A 23,663-nucleotide genomic window follows, 5' to 3' on the forward strand; every position below is an offset into this window, starting at 1 on the left:
CAGCAGTGGAACTAACTGACTCTGAGGACGAGGGTGAGGACAATCCACTGCCAGAGCCACACGCAGCTGGTGTGGCAGCACCACCGGATGAGAGACACAGACGGGCTGAGATAACACGCAACTATTTCTGAGTGAGTAAGGAGACATAGCCAGTTACTGTATTTGAATGATGGTGTTTAATGACAAGTGCACACCACCAAGATATGAAACAGTCTCCATACACCCATGAGTTACATCACCCATTAATGTACAACCATGGCTGGCTCTATTTCTTGCGCCCACGTGCTGCACTGCCAGTATGTTCCTGGGCAGCGATGCGGCGTTTGCTGCACCTCCTGGTCTCGATGGGAGAGGGCGTAATCCTACTACGGCTAGTAGCCTCCTCACTGTCCCCCCTCTGCTGTAGTGGCCACCTTCTCTGTTTGCAGCAGTTCAAGTCCTGAGGTCATTGTGACCATCCCCCTAGCCACATACCGACTACAGTGTGCCATCTCCTCCTGCATGGCTATTGAGCATCAGCACATGAGGGAGGTAGCAGTGGACAGGCTGTTCACCGCCTTGGTGTATGCCTCCAGTCTCTGCCTCTCCCTGCGCCTAGACAGGCTGTCCGCCTCAAACTTGCTGCAGAGCTGCCTCACAGCCGACGCCACGTCACTCATGCCCTCAGACATGGTGTTGTTAATGGCACTGATGCCCTTTTCGATGCGATGCATGTGCACATTCATGTGTGACATCTCCCGCTGCACTGACCGCATCGCTCTCCATTGCAGGTGCTTGACCTTCAGCATGTTGCCTTCAAGCCCAGCGAACAGACTGTCACCTTGGCCCGGGATTGGAGGACTGGCTGCCCTTGGTCTGCGGTGTCTGGAGGATGTGTGGGCGCGCTCTGATGGGGACTCCCTGTTGCTGTCCTCAGCCACTGTTGACTGTTGGCCCCCTGTGCTCTCCTCCTCGCACACCTCCATCTGCTGGAGGGTGGCCACGGCATGCCTCCTGCTTGACTGTGGTGGTGGTGTTGATTGTGGCAGTGGTGAAGGTGGTGGTGGTGGGGTTGTGTGCCCTGCAGGCGACTGCTTCTCCTCCTGTTGTCTCCCCTCTGGCCTGGGTGCCTTCCCTCTGCTCCCCTCTGCTGCACTGTGAGATGTCTCGCCTGTAAAGACAGAATGTAGATATACGCACTTATCTGGCAGCATTTGCTTTGTATTAAACATTATGCCTGCCAATCACACTGACTGTCCTCTGCTTGCTAATTGCTGTCACATGCCTTTGGGTTTGCTAGACTGACTGTTCTGAACATGTGTTACTTATGACTACATCTCCCATAATGCATTGCAGGTTATGAGTAATACATGGACTGGGGTGGGAGTACCTATGCCTCTCTGGGGATTGGGGTTGGGGAGGGGGGTTCACATCATGCTGCGCATGCATCTTACCTTGTTTGCTGGTAGCTCTGGCAGAGCTGTCTATGTTGCCGATCCCACTCACACTCTCCGGCTGGACAGTGGACTCAACCATGAGCTCCAGGGCTGTTGGTGCAGGGGCTCTGCTCCTCCCTCCACCAGTTTTGCTGGCCTGCCTCTGCCTCTCCGCCATCCACACCTTTGCAGTCTTCCTCAGGTCATACCATCTTTTCTTTATGTCCTCAATGGAGCACTGGGTGACCCCATGGCATCAATCTTGCTCTGAATAGCAAGCCAGATCTGTCTCTTCTGTGATTCTGGCACATGGAGGGACTGCTTGCCAAACAACTTATCATTGTCCTTAGTGACTTCTTCAATGAGGACCTCCAGCTCCTTCTCGCTAAACTTCTGTTTACATTTTCTTTCTGCTCCCTCCTTCTCTCTATCCTGGTTTGCCATTTTGCTAGTTTTTATTTTTTTGCAAAGAGAGGCTGTGTTGCTCCTGGCTCCTCTGCTCAGCTACCTGCCTCACAGTCAGCTCCAGGTTCAGTGCAGCTCCTGGGTGTGGCCACTTCATGTTTGGGAGGTAATTGGGATGCAAAGGATTGGTTGATTCAACAAAATCCTAATTTTTAAATCACGGAATCAGTATTTACCGATTCGGTATTGGATTCCGTATTTACGAATCAGTACTGGGGTTTCTAATATTTTTTTTAACCGATACCTTCCTAATCGCAATTTTTTTACTGATTAATACTGATTCGGTCATTTTTAACTAATCTTTATGTAAATCGGAGATATCGATTCCGTGATACCGAATCGGTAAAATTCGGTATTAAGGAATCAGTATTTCATGTTTACCTAGATCTAGCCATATATCTTCAAACACATTACTGAAACATTGTAAAAGTCAGATTGACATGCCTGGCTAAAGAGCACTGCTGCAGGTATCCCTGAGGACCTCTAGCCATAACATGCTAGCAAGCTATGCAACTAGTAACAAGTCCCTTTCGAATGAATGAACAAATGAATGAATGTTGTATTTATCAAGCGTGACTGCCGCTCTCAGAGGAGCATCCTGCTGCTATGAACAGAAAACTGAGACCATAACAGCAAACTGATCTGAACAAGCAATCACTGAATAAGTGTGTGGTACAATAAGTCAGGGGCCACAAAGATCCAGGTCTTAAGATATCTTCTAAAGATGGATTCGGATTAGATGAATCTCAGGTGACTAGGGAATTGGCTCCAAGCCTTGGTCCTCAAGACAGCAAAGGATTTACCTCCTTTGGTTTTGTGACTAGAGGTGGGGGCTTGAAAAGATTTGAAATGGACAATCTCAGGGTTTGAGAAGTGATATACTGAGTGAATCTAGAAATGAGGTATTTTGGCCCTACTGCTCTGTGCACTCCGAAGGTGAGCAGAGGGATTTTAAAGAGGACCCTCTAATGCACTGGCAACCATTGTAAAACTTTAAGTGCTGCTGAGTCCAATGAATGACGTGGCAGTTTTAACACCAGCCTGGCAGCAGCGTGTTGTATCACTTTCAGTTTCGTCAATGATTTCTTTAATGGCAACTGCACATACGCTATTACAATTCTCCAAACTGGACATTAATAATGCAAAGGTCACTGCCTTTCTTGCTGCAAGAGAGAGGTAATCAATTATTTTTTTTCAAAGATTTGTATTAAATTGAAGCACATCCCATCCACTGCAAGGCCTTGTGGGAGAAAAGATTGAGAGACATCAAATTTCACTCCAAAGCTTTTTAGTATGTCAAGTGTGATACGGGAGGTGGTACCGAATTTGGCCACCAGAGCATAGGGTCAAATGAGTTGATTATTCCAGGCAGCATGCTCTCTGTCTTGTCAATGTTATATTTTTAAGTGGTTGGATTACATCCACTGGATAACTTAAGTTTGAATTTGAGTTCAAAGCTAATGAAAGCTTCATCCAAAGCCAACATCAACTCTGTATCATCAGCATAGGATATTGTTTCTATTCCAAAAGAGGAGATCAACACAATTAGTGGGGTCATATATAGTTGAAATAATGCTGGGCTAAGTGACGAGCTCTGAGGACCTCCTGGCGTAACCAGTTTTTCAGGGGATAGAAAAGGTCCTAATGCCACTGTTTGTCTGCAGTAAGTAACAAAGGATTTAAGACAGCCTTAAGCTATATGAGAAATGCTGCAGTTTTTGAAACGTTGCAGTAGAATATCATGAGAGATGCTAAAAAACGCAGCTCATACTTCTATTAAAATCATCACTGCATTCTAACATCTAAAGTCAACTGCCAAATGCCATGGGGGGGATTCCAACTGCACTGTGTGGAGAATATTATCCTCTATCAAAAACATCACTATTTTGCCATTTACCAACTTCTTGATAATTTTACCAACTGCGTGAAGGATGTTGAAAAATGTGGCAGAGATTTGAAAGAGTTGAGGGGTCCACCAACTTTTGTTTGTGAAGGGATTTGACAACTGCAATTTTTCAATCCATTGGGGGATCTGTAGTGGCAAGTGATGAATTCAAAATGTTGTTAATCATTGGATTAACAATGTCCACGGTTTTATGGGGGATGCATGGGGGACAGGGGTCAAAAGGAGATCCTGATTTATAAGACAAGATTGCTTGTTGACTCTTAGCTAAGCTAATTGTTTTTTAAGTTTGTAAGGAAGGCCCTGGCGGGAGGGAGTGCTCCTCTATGCCAATTGTTAATGAAGGGGTGTAGCTAAACTAGCATATAACATAAAAACCTGAGGGGGATCACTCTAGCCTATACCTTGGGATGTAAATATGATTTAGCAATCATAAAAATAGATTTTTGATCATGTTGAGCTTTGTTGATCTGCTTGGAAAAATAGACCTTTTTCTTTTAATCTGACTGTGGTACATATTTAGGGCCCTCCTAAACTAAATACTGTCTTCTACATTATAGGCTATCTGCCACTTCGACTAAAGCTGATTGCAGCAAAGATGTTGGTCTGCTTGATCCTGGGTATACTATGGAGCTGAGGGATGAGAACTATGAATTCTATTTATAGAGGTTTCAGGGGTAAATTCATCAATGAGTGATCCAACTCTTGAAAGCCAAGCATCCTCAGCTGCCATTCCTGACAAAGTGGGGATAGAAACGGATTCATGTTCAGCCAGCTTAGGATCAGCCAACAGCTTGCTCCATTTACGTAACTTATGAGGGGCTAAAACTGAGGAGTAAAGAGGTGAATTAACTGGCTGCAGATAGATGCTGAACCGAACCAGCATGTGATCCAACAAGGCCTACCAATTGGGGGGGGGGGTTCAACTATTAGATCAGTGTCCTTGAAATTGGCTACTTCTGAGTTCTTCCTGTATTCAAGAAGGAGGTTAAAATCTCCCAGGATGGTAACATTTGCATAACAAAAACGGTGGGGGCTAGAGCTTCTCCTAAAAATGGTTGGACACCGGAGCTTGGGCCTGGGGGTCGATATACAAGCCCCCCTGCAATTGATAAAAAAATAACTTGTTTGAGTTTCCTGACAATAGTATTTTATTATATTTTATTTATTTATAGAGCAGTTTTATAAAACTCTACACATATCCGAAGGTAGGACAAAGAATGGTCCTCGCTTTCCTGTACATCAATGATTCTGTTCTTATCTACTGCACAGCTAATGCCTACAACTTTTATTGTGCTGATTTTATGGAAAATTTAGGCCCAAAAATTAATTATTCCAAATCATACACTATGATAATGACCTAGAAATACTAAAACCAAAACCTACACAATAAAGAATCATGTTAATGGAGAGGTGGATACATTCTGCTACTTAGGCCTCTTGCTGGACAAAAAATTATCCTGGGATGCCTTATTGAAAACACACAGCAAATCTTTTAATGGGGCCACCTTCAGTATTGATGTCTTATCTAAGCGACTAGGCTATAGCCATATAAAGTCTGTATTGCAACTTTATAATGCAAAGTGTGTTCCAACTGTATCCTTTGGTTTGGAGATTTGGGGCTATAAGTCCTCTACAACTATACAAGTGTCTGAAAATAAATGTTTTAGAAAACTGTTAGGTGTTCCGCAGAATGTACCTGCAGAAATAATGCATGACTAGATAGGTGCAGGCTTGATTGGTGATTACATACATTTGCAACCTATACTTCTATGGCTTACGATATGGGTCAAAAACTATTTGGAAATCAGCAGATTGATTCTGAGAAATTTTCTAAATATATAGCATAGCCTGTGGCATTCCTTGGTTAGGTTACATAAAAATGACACTGACAAATTTGGATAAACCACATCTTTTTTATTCTCAAGAGCTAATTTTTAAATCAGATATAGCATGGGTTAAGAGAGTATTTGAGGTACATACTCAGTAAATTATAACCTTAGGATCAGATCATAAATATTGTGTCACACGTTATGTTATGGTGAAATCTATGGCAACATTTAATTTTACCGAACATTGGATATGCCGGTTTTATTTATTTATTTATTTTGAAAGTTTTATATAGCGCGAACAAGATCTTTGCAGATATCAGAGCGCTTTACAAAGCGGGGAATACCAACACGAGAGTGAAACTCAGGTCATTAGGGAGTAAAGTAAAACAGGTACATCAATAATGCAAATAGGTTATGCACAAAATGTTCTTAACATACTTTTGTATGGGGAACATGCGGGATGGAACAAGCCAACAGATCCCCTCTTTGTACATATGATGTTTTCTCCTCCCTAGACACTTTGCACATTGTTTTAATATGCTCTAAATGGGCCGACCTGCAACATATATATATTTGCCCATTACTCGCGCCTTTGAATTTTCAACAAGCAAGACCAGCTCTTTTATATCTGCAATTTTTAGACAATAGTAAAGTATGTTGGTATTTATCTAGATTTCTAAGAGGGGTGTATTTCGCTTGTGTATGATATTGCAATTTAGTTGATTTTTATGCTATGGTCATGAATTTGTTGATGCTTTCATTGTATTTTTATGACTGCTGATGCTAAACGAAATAAGGAGTTAGTGATGATGTTGGTGACTTTAGGCACATGGCCCAGTGCTCACGATGTCGAGAACTGTTTAAATGACATACGCAAATTGTACAAAGATATTTATGATTATATTAATGGATCTAGGTGGCCCCCTTTATTTCCTACGTACACAGCGGACCCTAAAATTGAGGTTTTTGTTTGTTAGGTTCCTTTAGGATGAACCTTCTTACAGTTCACTCGCAACCAACTGTGTCTTATCATTAGATGATTCTTATTTTGCTATTTTTAGATAATTTTAACGTATGTTGCTACCCATCTACATTTTACAAAAGGGCCTTTTGTATGCCTATATATGAGTTTGTAGCCTCTGGATAGCCTATGTATTGACCAACGATTTTCAATAGGTTTTAATTATTTATACTGTGCTTTTATGATTGCTATTGCAAATCGAATAAAAAAAATCTGACTGACACTACACATATCTTGTTTGTTACTTCAGAGAGAAGGACAAGGTAAAATACAATCTGATGATGAATAGAGCTTGCAGTCCTTTCAGACAGGTTCATGTGTAATAATATTGACCCTGGAGATGCTAGTAATACAAAGTAATGCTTCTATGTAAGGCTTGTGTGATCATTACTTCATGTAGTTGAGTCTAAAATTCCATGCTTTCAAAAGGTTTTTTTTCTGAAATGTCCTGAATTACAAGTGATTGGGTACAGAAATGCACTACCAGAGATCTGCCTTCATGTTTCATCCTTTTGAAAAAGCATTACATTATCCAGTTTGCAGTCAGTGAGCAGAGGGCTGTGAAGTGGCGGCAGGTGATATAAGGCAAAAGTTTCTGCAAGCATGTGCACACACAATATGCTTTGTGAACAGTGCACAAAACCTTGAATTTTGATTTAAGTTCAACTGACAGCCAGTCAAGTGCTTGAAAGGTGGATGTGATGTCATCCCCCATTCGCAGGTCGAGGCAAAATATGGATGCTTGACTCTGAAGTCTTTGGAGTTGGTGGCAAATTTATTAGGAGTGCTAGACTAATTATATCACACTGGTTGAGGTGAGCTAGGAAAACAGCTGTTGTTAATTCAAATATCTAGGTAATATGTTCAAGAGAGTAATGTTTTCTCAAGCGTGAAAGCTCTATCTAGAATGGATGCATACTCAGTGCCACTGTGTTGACTTGAGGCAAAAGGTGATATTTGCATCAAAGGAAATCCCTTGTTCAGGTGGACCAAGATCTGAGGGCTAAGCAAATAGTAAAGAGTCAGGCTTAGAATTCCATGTATGCTTGTTCCAGGTTCCATTGCAGGAAAATCTCCTTCATCCGATTTGATCCAATAAGCTTAATTTGGTTAACAAAGCAACCATAAAAGCAGAATACCTGATCAAAATACATCATCCGAAATCGATAAAAAACGGTCAGCAATCAATTAAAATTTCCTAATTTCAATAAAACATCATACAATTCCCAGCAAAATAAACTTAAAATAGATAGCACCAGATCAGTACTCTTAATGTAAACAAGAAACTCAAAGCAGCATTACATAAACAGTTGTTTGGCATAGACAGTTTTTAGTTGCAAGATACATGGGCTTAGAAAGTGCAAATTGCTCTGTTAGTGTAACCATCCCAATCTTGGGGGGACTGGTCAATTTCATTAGAACAACATACTTTTCCTAGCATTATTTGAACTTAAACATAAAAACAAATCTCAGGTTCTCTTAGCATAAACAGTGGGCTCACAGCAGCAGTAGTGGTTTTAGCATCGTATTTTTTAAACTGTGGTTTAAGATAAGCAATTCTAAAAGTCAAATACAAATCACATAAAAGTAAAAAGTGCAAGGTGCTCTGCTTAGTATGACCGTAACAAGGGCAAGAAGAGACAGGGTGCTGTTTCATTGTGGGGAACGCTACTAAATGGTGGGCAAGGCCTAACCTCATTCTTGTTAAGACATAGCAGTGGGAAGGTCTTGTTACAAGTGATAAATAAGTTTGGAAACCATCAGTATCTATATGCAGAAGATGGTAGAGCTGGTACGTGGCGTGCTTCCCTACTGTTTTCAGCCTGCAATCCTTCTTATGACACAGGAAGGTGCTCATTAACTCCTGTTTGGACAATCCTGATATTTCATTTGGATTTTCCAGGATTGTATGATTGAATAAGTCTCTATATGTATTGGCTAAATATTCAAGCCAGGGGATCTTATACAATTACCCAACCGTAGGCAGTTGTTAATCATACATTTAGTAAAAATGGTCTCCTCCTTTGACCCTATAGATCTCAATAACAGAAGGGGTCTCAATGCAGTTAAATCTGTCATATTGGTAAGGCCCACTTCACAGTGAATAAGTTCAGAGGAAGCCGAAGCCAGCAGACATAAAAGCTTTTAAAAAAAAGAATTTTCTTCCATTTGCAAGTCAAAATTTGGGTGGTGTCCCCATACACCAGCCCCATAAAGTGCAACAAAGGTACATCTTGCTTTATAAATATAGAACATGTCTTTGATGGGGCGACCCCCAATTTTGATGCAAACTTAAAAACACCATAAGCACTTTTGGTGATTTAGGCCCGAACATTAGGCAATTCACGATTCCATTTCCCATCGCAGGAGAAAGATAACCCTAGAAAGCAAAAATGATCTACGTTTTGCACTTTGTTGCCATCGATAAAAAAAGGGTTTCATACTCCTGAATTTCGGGCCGCATACCATTGTGAAGGTTTTGGCCTTATTGATCATCAGCTTCCTCTTACTAATAAAGTCAGTGAACCCATCAATTAACCTCAGGAGGCCTACCGGCATTCTAGATAGGAGCACAGCGTCGGACTGGAAATTCCTTGCCCTCCACTTGTGGGGAATCTGCCTGTATAATTTTAACTACTGCATCCACTTCGTTAATAAATAGGGTAAAAAGCAATGGTGCTAGGACGCAGCCTTGGTGGATACAGCGTTTTACATTAAAATTAGGGGTGCATTCGCCCATTTGGCCATACCGTACTTTGGTCATTAGCTTCTCGTACAGCCTGGCTAAAAAGTAGATAATGGGTTTCGGGGCACCAAGATTATGTAAAACTGGCCATAAAATTGCATGATCCACTAAATCAAAAGCGCTGCTAAGATCAGCAAAGCATAAAAAGAGTTGTCCCTGTTTAGCACATGTGTATTTTCCAACTAAAAGATCTAGGTTGATACACTGTTCTATCGTGCCTAGCCCCTTTCTAAAACCATAGTGTGCCTGGGCCAAAAACCATGCTCCACGACCCACTCTTCAAGTCTTATTAAAAAAATCCAATGGAACACCCGGTTTAGGCATAAAGTAAGTAAAGTTTGGTTTTCTGGCCACTCTCCTACACAGAGTTTCTCATTTTACAATACCCACCGCACTTATATGACTTTTCATCCGTACTTCTGAGCAGGAAAACTCCGGAACCATCCTTTGCTTTAGTGTTAAAGCATATAGATGTTGTTGCTTTTTGGAATGTTTTGTTTGTAAATGTATTAACAAAATAAACTGCAAATGTGACACAAACAATATACTAATTTGTATACATGTCAGTTTCTAACTTTATTGTATGACATCTGCAGCTGTGCACCCATAAACGTCACTATGTGTAATGATGAAATATAATAACTTATCTTGTAGAATCTGTGATGAGCTGAAAAGTTCCTTTAATAATAATATATTATTGCCTGGATATTCTGAATTTGTTTTATCATTTGTAATAAGAGATGTTTTAAGTAATGCTTATTTACTCAAAACACACAAGATGATGGAAGAAATGTTGCACAATGGCAAAACATTCACCCCCAGTCACAGATCTGGGTTTAATCCATTGTTATTTTACTCACCAAGCCACCCCAGTTCAGACATGGTCATATGCAAATCAGTCTTGACCCTGTGCCTCATGAGAACAGTCCAGCCCGAACTGCCAAGCCATGTCTTCCATGGACCCGAATCAAGCATCCTAGGAGCGGTTTCTGGCTATCAGCCATCATCAGCCAGGATAGCTTGACTCCAGTGGCGTAGTGAGCACGGGACTCACGTCTAGGCATACCCTTCCCACATAGGGTGAACAGCAAAACACACAAGGTGATGGACAGAATGTTGCACAATGGCAACACATTCACCCCAGTCACAGATCTGGGTTTACACCATTGTTATTTTGCTCACCAAGCCACCCCAGTTCAGACATGGCCATATGCAAATCAGTCTTGACCCTGTGCCTCATGGGAACAGTCCAGTCCGAACTGCCAAGTCAGGTCTTCCCTGGACCAGAATCAAGCATCCTAGGACCAGTTTCTGGCTATCAGCCATCTTCAGCCAGTATAGCTTAACTCCAGTGGCGTAGCGAGCACGGGACCCACGTCTGGGCATACCCTTCCCACATAGAGTGAACAGCAAAACACAGAGGATGATGGACGGAATGTTGCACAATGGCAAAACATTCACCCCCAGATACAGATCAGGGTTTAATCCATTGTTATTTTGCTCACCAAGCCACCCCAGTTCAGACATGGCCATATGCAAATCAGTCTTGACCCTGTGCCTCATGGGAACAGTCCAGCTCAAACTGCCAAGCCATGTCTTCCCTGGACCGGAATCAAGCATCCTAGGACCGGTTTCTGGCTATCAGCCCTCTTCAGCCAGGATAGCTTCACTCCAGTGGCGCAGTGAACACGGGACCCACGTCTGGGCATACCCTTCCCACATAGGGTGAACAGCAAAACACACAAGATGATGGACGGAATGTTGCACAATGGCAAAACATTCACCCCCAGTCACAGATCTGGGTTTAATCCATCGTTATTTTGCTCACCAAGCCACCCCAGTTCAGACATTGCCATATGCAAATCAGTCTTGACCCTGTACCTCATGGGAACAGTCCAGCCCGAACTGCCAAGCCATGTCTTCCCTGGACCGGAATCAAGCATCCTATGACCGGTTTCTGGCTGTCAGCTGTCTTCAGCCAGGATAGCTTGACTCCAGTGGTGTAGTGAGCATGGGAAGACATGGCTTGGCAGTTCGGGCTGGACTGTTCCCTTGAGGCACAGGGTCAAGACTGATTTGCATATGGCCATGTCTGAACTGGGGTGGCTTGGTGAGCAAAATACCAATGGATTAAACCCAGATCTGTGATTGGGGGTGAATGTTTTGCCATTGTGCAACATTCTGTCCTTCATCTTGTGTGTTTTGATGCATATTTACTCGCCTCTGATACCCTGGTGCTCTGTTGGAATTCCTAACTTAAATGCGGCTATGTAAGCATGGTTAAATCAATCAATCATTCAATCAACATTTATTTTACTCAGCTGCAAACAGCCATAAAATCATGGGAGACAAGTGCAAATTAGCAATAGAATACATACAATTATTTAAAACATAAAAACATCAGATTTTAGACATTGATGACCAACAATCTGAATAGAAACGGACTGGAATAAACAAAACCAAGATTAAAACAGAATTGAGTACCAATTCATCAATCTAGTAAAATTTCAATAAATTGAAATAAAAACATCGACCTCCTGTAGCAGACTGCGGCTTTTAGAAAGAAGTCAAATGTCCACTGTTTTGTCATGTGGCAATGCCAGTAGAAAATTATATGCTTTCCTCCTAACCCCCAGATTCCTAAGAGAGTGGCATGAGAAATATTTTGGTATACATTTTCTAATATTCACAAAAGAAGAGAAAATGTGTCAAAGTTTGTTTATGCAGATTAGTACATGGGCAATCTCTAGAGTCGAGCTGGAGTTGGTGTCCAGCCAGAAAACCAAGAAAATATTTCACTGTGCCAGCCGGAAAGCTGAACAATAAAAGCCTTTCCCAGCTCTTATTAATATTCTGCATATAGTTAGTAGAAATGGCCCCGGGATTAAGATATAAATAATGCTTAACACATGATTTTTGACTTTCAGCCCTCATCTTTTCTTCTTTGGCTTGCTCTAGCAACAAGATTTGCACTTGTTTGCTGACAGGGGCTGCTCGCGGTGTTCTATCTAAAAACATATCAGCCACTCCAATAGCTTCCAGAGATGTTTTGCTGTATGCTATCTAGGGGATCAAAAGACCGTTACCACATGCCAAACAGTCTGCTATTATCTCTCTAGTTAATTTTGCTTCTTCTGAGCACCATATAGACAGCCACAAAAGAACTGGTTAGCTACGAATAAAATCGCTCAGAAAGTCTAATCCTAGTTTGTTGTGGCAAATAAAGCTAGAAGTTGACACTGGGGCTGACAATACTCTCCCGCAGAATTGATTTTCCTCTCTTTCGAGGGTAATTGAGTCACCCAGGCCCCATATGCCTTTCCCATGAGTTGCAATAGGAATACATTGTGCAGAGTATATTTGCAAGAGGTTTTGCGAACCCTCTCTCCCTTGGGTGACAGAAGACTTAGCAGAGAGCCAACAGCCCTGGATAACTTGATCTTACTTTGTGTAATGTGCACAGACCATGTCCCAGGTGAGCCTGGAGTGACCCCCAGGTAAGAGAAGGAGCTAGTGCTTAAAAAGACTTCCTTACCCACCGTAATAATTAAGGTTTGCATGTGCTTTGGGCCACAGGTCATTAGAAAGGATTTAGTCAAATTAGTTAATAAATCCAGCCTAGCCATAAAATTAACAAAGTAAAGCACTAGCTGAGGCAAGGCATTAGTGTTGCAAGTGATTAACACCATGTCGTTTGCATACAATAATGCCGGTAGGGGGGCACCAGTCACAATAGGGACAGCTGGGGTGCACCTCCTAAGCTCCCTACTAAGATAAGCTATTTACAAAATAAAAAGAAGTGCAGCTAAAACGCACCCCTGGCAGCCCCCGGCCCATTCTAAATACTTAAGTGACCCCTCCTTTGTTCCCAAACCTGACTCAGCCTTAGTGTCTGTGTGTAAGAAGAACAACAGGTGATTAATAAGGGATTGCCGCAACATAGCCCAATTAACACATTCAAAGGCCATTGTTAACTTCATAAAGGCTAAGTACAATGCAGACTGCTTAGCCACTGTGTATTTCCCAATATTCAGGTTAAAGTTGAGGCATTGATCGATTGTTCCTATTCCACTTCAAAATCTATAATGACATTTATTTAACATGTTATTTTCACAGACCCAATCAACTACTCTGTTATACAAAACTCTGCCCAAAATGTCACCTGGTATGTCTAACGAAAAGATCAAGTGGTAACATTTAGGTTTCGCCCTATTGGCCTTTTTAAAAAACGGGACAATGACTCAGGAAGCCAAGGAGCAGGGGATTGATGACCAGTTCAGGCATTCGTCATCAATGGTGCCCAGAGATTCAAGTTACACTTAAGTATATCAATTGGGACACAATCAGGCCCAAGTGTTTTCCCTCCACCACTCTCTTGGATGGTAGCCTTCACTTCCTGAACATGAAATGGATAGGAATAATGGGGCACCCCGAGGCCGTATCTTCAAACCGACCAGATTGGCGAAAAAGTAAATATTTCCAAAGTGTGCCTCCCAGTCCTCTCCGTTTATGTGACAACTAACCGCTGACCCACTTGATTCTAAAGAGCACATACAAGAGACAGCCTTCCACAATGTCCTTTGTGCAGGCAGTGTTACTTAGGAGGGACCACTGCTTGGAGATAACTTATTTCCCCCCTTCTATTTATAGTGAATGTATGGGCTTTATACTGAGAGGCCACTAAACTGTGATTGTGGGGCTGTATATTTAAAGCCCTTCAAAGCAGTGAGTTTGCCCAAAAACAATTGTAATCAAAGCTTAGTGGGCACCCAGACTCTGGTCAGAAGGGTTTGGAGAGAGAGAGAATCTTATCCCCTCACAGAGACCAATGAAGGAGGTGACAATTACTCCACTGGCATCATTCTCTCATATTAATAATTATCAATAATTATCAAAAAAGAGAGAGAGGAGTTTTGGGCTAGTACTGATCCCTGGGGGTAATATGTTTTAATCTAAGAGAACTAGTCTGTTTGGACGTGATGGAAGTCACATCATCATCCAGCCCACCCGATGACACTGAGTGTGTCCCAGGTGTGCTTCTACTCCTGTTTACAGCGGAGCAGGTCTTTTTCTGATTGTGCAGCAGAATGGGATAGCGGGAAGAGCAAAACAAATGAAACCATAAAAATCAAGTTAGTTTCCCAGGTCTCCTTCAAGAGAAAAATGCCATGCCTTTTTACAGACCTTTGCAAGACAGGTAATAATCTTACTACGGAGACTCGCAATGTTCCAATGTAATCATTTTAGTCTGAAGGTCTTTGCAGATAATATGGGTTGAGGCAAAGCTCTTGTCAGCCGGGCAAGAGGAACTGGGGAAGGCTTTAGCTGGGCAATGTGTTTTATTCTGGATACCAGTGCTTTCCAAATCACCATCAGTCCTAGGTAATGTTTCCCCCTCCATGTTGGTAAGCTTCCCCTAGCAGGTATAACAGCTATTCTAATCTTATCGCTGCCATCAATTTCAGTGCACTTCTGCCTGGTGATCCTAGGACCAGTTTCAGGGTTTCACCCCGAATGGGATAGGTATTTCCCAGACGTGGGTCCCGTGCTCCCTCTGCCACTGGAGTCGAGCTATACTGGCTGATGAGGTGTGAAACCCCCAAACCAGTCCTAGGATGCTTGTTTCAAGTCCAGGGAAAACCTGGCCTGGCAGTTTGGGCTGGACTGTTCCCATTGGGCACAGGGTCAAGACTGATTTGCATATGGCTGGGTCTAAACTTGAATGGCACTGTGAGCAAAAAAACTATGGATTTAAGCCCAGATCCTGGGGTGAAAGTATGACATTGTTCCGCATTCTATCCATCAATTGTTCTTTTTGCATTTGTCACCCTGAGTGGGACGGGTATGCCCAGACACTGGTCCTGTGCTCTCCATGCCACTGGAGTCAAGCTATCCTGGCGGATGAGGGCTGAAAGCCCTAAACCGGTCCTAGGATGATTGTTTCCAGTCCAGGGAGGACCTGGCCTTGCAGTTCGGGCTGGGCTGTTCCCTTTAGGCGCAGGGTCAAGACTGATTTGCATATGGCTCGGTCGAAACTGGAATGGCATGGTGAGCAAAAAAACGATGGATTTAGACCCAAATATCTGTACTGGGGTGAATGTATGACATTGTTCCGCATTCTGTCCATCAATTGCTCTTTTTGCATTTGTCACCCGAGAGGGACGGGTATGGCCAGACGTGGGTCCCATGCTCTCCATGCCACTGGAGTCAAGCTATTCTGGCTGATGATGGCTGAAAGCCCAAAACCGGTCCTAGGATGCTTGTTTCCAGTCCAGGGAGGATCTGGCCTGGCAGTTTGGGCTGGACTGTTCCCAATAGGTGCAGGGTCAAGACTGATTTGCATATGGCTGGATCCAAACTGGAATGGCATGGTGAGCAAATAAATGATGGATTTAGGCCCACTAGGTACTGGGGTGAATGTATGACACTGTTCTTCATTCTGTCCATCAATTGTTCTTTTTGCAGTTGTCACCCGATCCTGTAAAAGAGGGCAGTGAGTGCACAGGAAGGAAGCTGCCAATTGCAGTAAATCCAGGATATTGTAATTAATGCTGTAAGGAGCTCTGCTACGTGGGACATCCTTCCGTATTCTAGTTAGGTGTGCTACGATGTAATGATTTGATATGCTAACAAGAACTCTAGCCCCTGCCACAGATTGACTCACCAGAGGATTAGCACAGTTCCTTGCGTACCCAGGCTCTAGCCACTCCTGTCGTTTCACCAAAGCAGGCTGTTTGATGGTTTGGCAGGCACTGCCTCAGTTGCTGCTACCAGTGTGGCAGATAGCGAGTACCACATATCATATCAAAACATTATGACGCTTTTTGTAAATGATCTAAAACACTACCTCATAACCATCTGTGTGTGGTAACCAAATGCAATCTCTACAAAAGTTAACACAGGAAATTGCCCACGCCGGCCCTGCTAAATGTCACACAATAGAAAATTCAGAGCATGGCCGCAAATTGCAAAATGAATCATTTATCAGCTGAGGTCTGTTGACAGTGTCGCTTGCATCTTCTTTTGGTCTCTCTGTGCAAAGCCTATGTACTGCCCACTGGTTATTCAGTCGACCGTTGCCAATCAGGAGGGGCACTGCATTGACACAGAGCTCCAGCTGATTCTATGCAATGCCTCATCCTACTGGAGTATACCTTCCTCGTCTCCATCCGTGCCTCTAGCTCTTGTAACTGTAGGTCTCGCCTTTGAGGTGTGTTTGGACACCTTGCTAACAGGATTGCAACTTTCTTGGAAACAAATGAGGTCATTTATTTCTGTTTTGCTGTTTTGTATCAGCTGAGCAGTAGTAGGTGAAAAACAAGGCCGCAGAGCGGCTCCGGGTGTACCCGCGCCCCCTCCTCCAATGAGCGCACCCACAGAGCCCAAGAGGCAACAATGGAGTAAAGGTGCAGAACAGCCTCTGGGAACTGCAGGCCACAGTTGGCCTTGAACTTCCCTCCCTGCTCCCATTGGTAAAGTGTTCAGTTAAGTTGATGCCTGTTTTTTTTTTAAACAAAAAAATGTAACGGAGCAGTTAGTGCTCTTAACCATAGCAGGTAGGCACATGGGATCTCAGAGAGCAAAGGAGACAAACACCAATCTGAACAAGCCCAAAGAGCGGCCCGCCTCTAACTCGCTCTCTTCTCCAATGAGAAGCTGCAGAGCCCCTGGGAGAAAACAAAGACAACAAGATAAAGGCTCACATGTAGTCACTAAAGTTATCGCATGTGTTAAGAGCTGTTCAAATTTATATATACTAGCAAGCATAGCATTTTAAAAGACAAGTGATTAGACAAATAAAAAGTGATGGGAGGAGTTAAAAATCACAAAGTCCATACAGTAGATCATCCTGACAACGCAAGCGCTATCTAGGGTTGATCTAAAAGAGTTAAAAGTAAAAAAGTTACCTTACATGGGGATCACAAAGCCTTTGGGGGATCACTTAATGGGAACTACAAAAGAAAAGATTTGAAAAGGCAATACATAGAAATATTTCATCTGTTATAGAGGGAGGTGAGGGCAAAAGAAGGGTCAAAGGAGAAGGAATTCGAATTAGCAAAAAGGCCAAGGGTTATTTTCAGAATTGTGAACTTGTTAGCTACCTCTATATGCAAGGGTGTACTGCGAGAAATACCCTGAATTATGCATGGCCTTTTTTAAATATACAAATGTGATCAGGAAAGCAAATACCACAGTAAGGGTGTGTGCATGGGTTCAGTGCCATGATGAGTTTTGGGCAAGACAGGCAAAGGTTGTGGAAGGGAAATGGGAAAAGTTAGATAATGATTTGTGGCTTCTCAGAATCAGAATAAACTTTATTCGATTTTAGTCATTTAAAATCATAAAAGTGACAATTTTAAAACATTTCATACATATAATAATTTTAGAAGATCAGATATACTATGCAGTTTAAAATAAACTCATAATCCATACATATGAATTTCTGTCAATAACATTTAACTGAAGACTGAATATCTCGCTGAAATTAATACAGTGTAATCTACTTTTTCAAAGTGAGTTTTAACCAATTATACTTCTCCTTACTCGCAATATGTTTTTCAGGAACGCATTCATAACACCCATACAGTAAGCATTTTCTAATAATTGTAGATATAAAAAGGCCAGTTGACATTGCCTCCATTCCCCCCCCCCCGCTGTAACAATGGCAGGATCCATTTTGCTCTTTTCCTTGTATAAAATTTACAAAATAAAATCACATAAATTGTTGATTGTGGTGACATATTGTCACATGGGCAGTAACAAAGACCAATCATTTAGCACTGGATAACTAACCAGTTGATGGAAGCTGCCAAACCTAAACCTTGTTAGAACATATCTATCATAACAAGTATGGTTGAATGTGATAAGTTACCAGGGTCAGTTGATGCTGGGCCACCGTACATTTATTCATTTCCATTGCAACTCTAAATGTGCCATGCATGTTATTTTGAACTCCTTCCTAGAGATTGAACAATTGTTCTCTGAAAAAGTGTAAAAATCTAATCGGCCAAGATCCGTCAGAACATTTTTAACATAGTTCAACCAAGCAATCTTATTTGCAAGGTCCAATTTCATAAAGTCCTTAATTTTTTCTCTCTTTAGACCTTTACTACTAGAGGTGCAGATGGGGTGCTACAGTAATAATGGTTGTACTTTGATAATGTCAGAAATATTGGATTTCTCCAACTCACTATGACAATTAAAAACTGAGGAACTGGATGGAACTGCTAAAATAAACCGTAAAAATATTTTTCCCACACGATGAATCGGGGATACATCCTTAAAAACCCCATATACTTATAGACTTGTCTTGATACATTTTGAGAAGTATCCCCGGGGGCCTTTTACCCATTGTTTTTTGCAAAATTTACAACAGCCGTGATTGACCTCATAAAAAGGAGACTCCTGCTCTTAACCGTCGGCCCCCACGAACCGGTATGCTCAAATAGGACCTCGAAATACGTAAACATACTAGTGAAGTCTATCCCCTAATGGTATACTACTACATTTATTTCTCCCCTTCCCACAGGGAAAGTTTTTTTTCGCATTAAGTTTAAGACCACGGTTGGTGGTAAGTTGCGAATTCTTTTAAAAAAGCAATTTATTTAAAATCCAAAGGTGCCATATGACGCTCATACATGCCCTTAGGGCATGTATGTGCGCCATATGACCACACATGTCATTTTCAGGGGTGCAGCAGGGTGTTCTTGTGACACCCCTGCACCCTTGAAAATATTCCTAAATTGCGATTAGCAAATTGCTAATCGCAAATTTCCCCTTCATTCCTATGGGCCTACTGGCTCATATAAATGAATTGGAAATTTGCGATTAGCAATTAGCTAATCGCAATTTGGGAATGTTAAGGAATCGCTAAAAAGAAGCGATTTCCTACATACATAACATTTTGCGATTTCTAAATAGCGATTCCTTAAAAATCGCTATTTAGAAATCGCAAATGGTCATGATGATACATATGGCCCTTAGATTTAAAACCTGCTCATTTGTCCCTAACCCCTGTCTAAAACCATATTGAACTTCACTTAAAATATTATTATCTTCTACCCAGGTTTGCAATCTATCCAGGACAACCCTTCCTGTTAACTTCATCAGGGAGTCTAAAAGGGATATTGGGCGATAACATGCCGGGTTTTCCCGTTCCCTTTTTTTAAAAATCAGTATTATCACTGACTCTGACCAGGACTTAATAAATCCCTTCGTGTAACAGGTTTCTAAAACTCGAGTTTCAATGGTGACCATAATAAAGGACTTGACTTAAATAGGTCAATAGGCAAACCATTGGGTCCTGGTGCCTTGCCGCCTTTAGTAGAATTTATTGCCCCTATTACTTCATCATGTGCAATCCAGTAGGCAAGAAACTAACAGAAACTCCCCGTTGACGATTTACAGTATCTATGGTATTTTCTACATTCCCCTTAGCACTATACACGCTATTGTCGCAACATCATTATTAGTAAAAAACAGTGCATTTACTGCCTGCCAAAATGAGGAGCTGTCCTTACTCAGGGATGCTTCATAAAGAGTGGCCCATGCTTGATCTTTTAACTCTTTCTTTTGATTTTTTCTAGCTAAATTATAAGCCTTCCTACATTCTTGAATTTCCCCTTGATCTCTCTCAGACCTGTGAAGTGAGTCTTTCAAGTGGGTGTATGTTTTTTTACAGTTTGAATCAAACGATCCATTTTTTAGGTCACAGAATCCCTTATTTTGAACTCTAAGCAAATTTTGTATTATTAGTGTGATTTGGGAAAATGCGCTCAAAATATAATCGTAAGAAGTACTTTCCTGTAAGCACACCAAGATTTGATCGTAAGCTTGGGTAATATGCTTATTCAGCTCCTCTGGATCTTTACTGGCCCAGTGCACGGAATATTCATTTTGGCGGCAAAAGAAATGTTTTAAGTCTAGACCAGTCTGCTGTTTCTTAGCTGGTTGCCCGCTTTTGGCAGGACTATATTGATGCTTAGAGGCAGGTGATCGCTCATAACATTTGAGTGGGTTTTATCATTTTCAATCAAAGTGTCATAACGATTTCGAACAATTATAAAATCTATTATAGATTGAAATCCTCTGCCTGTAAATTTATAGTCAAAATCCACTCTCGAGGTACACAACATATTAGCAAAACCCAGATCATGTGAAAACAAAATTTCATTAAACTTTCCCCCTTTCTGAGTGTTCAAAATGAGTCAAATGATCATCCTCTTCTGTTTCTGAGCCACAAACACCACACCCAGCTAATGGACAAATACTAACATTAAAATTACTGCACCAAATAGTAATCATATCGGTACCTTTGGGTACCCCTACTTTACCCAGATCATCTCAAGTGACTTTAAAAAGTCACCCATTTGTCCGTTTTCTGCATTATTATAGAAATTTATTACAAACACCGCTACATTTGAATCCAGATGAATACATATAATTTGGTCAAATGTTGCCGATTTTATCAGCTCAATTTTTTGTACCCCCAACAGATTAGAAATATAAATACAAATCCCCCCTCATGTCTCCCATGTATTGACCGGGTTGCTGGCATACAATAAGTCTTATATCCATCTATGTGAACTTCATCCAGCAGCCCAGTCTCCTGAAAACATAGGATATCAAATCTATAAATAAAATCAGTCCAAACAGAGTTGCTCATTTTAGTTCGAAGACCAGCTACATTCCTATAAAGCACACTAATATTCTTTGGGACTGTTAATTTGGAAATAGGTACGGTCTGACAATCCAAAGCATGCCCAGGACTCTCAGACCTCCTTAGATCACTGTTCGTACTTAGTTCAAATGTTTCTCCCAGCATTAACCCAGATAATTCTTTCCTATTATCCATATTCTCGCTCGGGCCTTGATTCAGTACACTAGTATTTTAGATCAGCGCCAATTCATTGGGATTTGTTTTTCATGACCGTCTATAAGGATACACTGGTCTTTATTAGCAGGTAGTCAATCCTTCCCATCCAAAGATCGGAGAGGCCCAAATCTATTTGACACCTCTAAGTTGTAGATCATATGATCAGTAGGCTGTATTGGGGGATAGTAATCTTTCTGCCAGTTAGGGATATTAGGCTGATAGAAATAACCCAGAGGGAGGGCTTCTATACCTGTATCAGTAATATTTTTATCTCCCCTTCTGATAAAAATTTCCCGAACCAGTGACGGAATACCTAAAGAGAGAACAGCGCAATCCACTCGAAAGACCTTTCAACTTGTTCCCACCCATGGGACAGGCCTAACCATCTTGAAGGCTCTAAACATTTCCATAGTCAGTCCAGTTCTGTTCCCCAAGCAATGAATAACTTCATTCCTCAGGGAAATCCAAGTTTAATTTGCCCCTTCAGAGGATAGTGGAACATTGACCAAAGTCACTGTAAAAGGGGTGGCTCCTGGAGGTAAATTTAGGTTTTGCAATTTGGGTAGGTATTCGTGTGAATTAAAAGTGGTAGACCTGTTCTTAAATGCAAATCCTGTGCAGATGGTTCCCCCGCAGTACTTCTGATCTTTCTTTCCCTATCTCTCTAGGCTCACCTCCCTTTATTAACGAGCAGCTTTGCGTAGTTCCAATTAGTTTAGCAGGTCCCATAGCTTTATTTGTCCTGTCCTCTCATCTATCTGGCTGTCAGATCTCACAGGGATAACATTTTGATTTAGACGTTGGGGTTTAGCTACACTATCTACACTATTATATGTGCTCAATTTACTCATCCCCTCCTTTTGAGGAATAAGATTTTGATTCCCTATAACTCTTTCCAGGGCTACATCTATTTTGTCCAATCTAGCTTCCAAAGTACCAACGGATTTTTTACTATACTTCGTTAATTCTGTAATCAGACTTAACATTTTATTCATTTCATTTATAGGGGAAGCGTTGCCCTTATTTTGTGTTCATGGTACAGATTCTATTACCTTTTGATTCAGGAAAATACCTTTCCCCTGCTGTTTTTTAGTTTTAGACTTAGACATATCAATCTCAATTGGGGCCCGATGTATTACTGGCAACAGGTGCTTAGGAATTTCATTAATGTTTGGATTACTGGGTCTTTTTGGCGGGGGTAACGAGTAGGTATCTGGGTCATTTATGGAAATCTAATCACTAATAACCTGAAAGCAGCCATTGTGTTGCTCTATATTCACATTTTCTGATGTACAGACTTCCACTATCTCATTATTAGATAAACCTTTAACCTTACTATTTTGTATCAACCCTTGTAATTCAATATTTAATGACTCTTCTACTGTGGATATTTGTTTTTCAGTGGCACCTACTGCCCCATTGAGATGGTTTAACAGAGTCATATTGGCATCTCTCGGCTAAGTTGCCCTGAATTGTTACTGGGTAATTTCCTTTTACCCATTTTTGATAAGCCAGTTAAAATAGATCTACAAGGGAAGTGAACCTCCCTCACTTTACTAAAATAGACTCAATATGTTAAATAAGCCACTATTTAGAGAAACACTTCGCTCCAACTTTATTCTTTTGAACAACAGCTGTCTCTAGGTGGTTACATAGAATAGTCCTCCTACAAGAAAAAAACTCTGTATGACTCAATAAATCTTAGGGTTAGGTAAAAACGTTATATATAGATATAAAATCAATTTACAATCAAACCGGGAAAACACCCAAATACTTATCCAGTCTCTGTACAGTAAAATCAAGAGAGGTAGCTCAGCCCAGCCTCCTTCAGTCTCTGATGGGCTCAGAGGGGCCCGCCCTTGGCCCGGGCATTGCCCGGGCACGATCAGCGCAGCGGTGGGTGCGGCCTGTTCTATGCTCCACCTGTTGCTTCCCTATGATTGATGAAGGTAAAGTGCAGGGTGTGTCTCACAGCGGCAGGGACGAATAAAAACACTGTTCCCCAGGCTTTTAAAAGAGCAGCGTGCAGGTCAAGATTCAGCGTTCCCTACTCTTCGATGGATCAGCCTCGTTATATGCGCCACCTGGCGCAAGTTCTCTAACGTGTGCGGCTCCTGCAGCAACAGGCTATGGGCAATGTGGTTCTCGTTGCTTCCCTACAGGAAAGGTAAAGTGCAGCGTGCATCTCACAGGGGCAGAGACAAATAAAAACACAGTTCCCCAGTCTTTGAAAAGATGTAAAGTGCAGCTTCCAATGTGCAGGTCAAGATTTGTGGCTGCTCACAATGGCACCAACATGGAAAGTGGCCTGCCAATGGGTTACCAGCCATTTCAAGGGCATCCTACCCGAGGTGGGGTGAGGGTTGTGGATAGAGGACAGTCAGATCTTGGAGGGGCATGTTGGGC

Source organism: Lissotriton vulgaris, chromosome 2_1 (genome assembly GCF_964263255.1).
Source record: "Lissotriton vulgaris chromosome 2_1, aLisVul1.2, whole genome shotgun sequence".
NCBI classification, from domain to species: Eukaryota; Metazoa; Chordata; class Amphibia; order Caudata; family Salamandridae; genus Lissotriton; species Lissotriton vulgaris.